The following is a 335-nucleotide window of genomic DNA, read 5'->3' as shown; positions in this document are numbered from 1 at the left end:
AGAGAACACTGAGCTTTTTATATGGAATTTTCATTATCTTAGAAAAAAATTAGTCTTCCCATAAAGCAGATCTTTAGTCATTAATGGAAGATGGCAATGATTCATTCAGAGCCCTTATCTTTCTTGAGCTGATGTTGAAATGCCTATGACTAGTAAATAATTCAACGTTCACTGGGTATCTATTTTTACAAGATGTTGTGTAGAATGCTGATGATACCAAAATAAACAAGGCTTTGTCTCAGACCTCACAGAGCTCATTGTTTATGAGGATGTTAAAACATACTATCATTTCTTGAAAGAAAGACCAGCAAGAAAAATAAAAAACAATAATGGCA

This window comes from Chrysochloris asiatica, unplaced genomic scaffold (genome assembly GCF_000296735.1).
Source record: "Chrysochloris asiatica unplaced genomic scaffold, ChrAsi1.0 scaffold00017, whole genome shotgun sequence".
Lineage (NCBI taxonomy): Eukaryota > Metazoa > Chordata > Mammalia > Afrosoricida > Chrysochloridae > Chrysochloris > Chrysochloris asiatica.
This window is presented reverse-complemented; position numbering follows the sequence as displayed.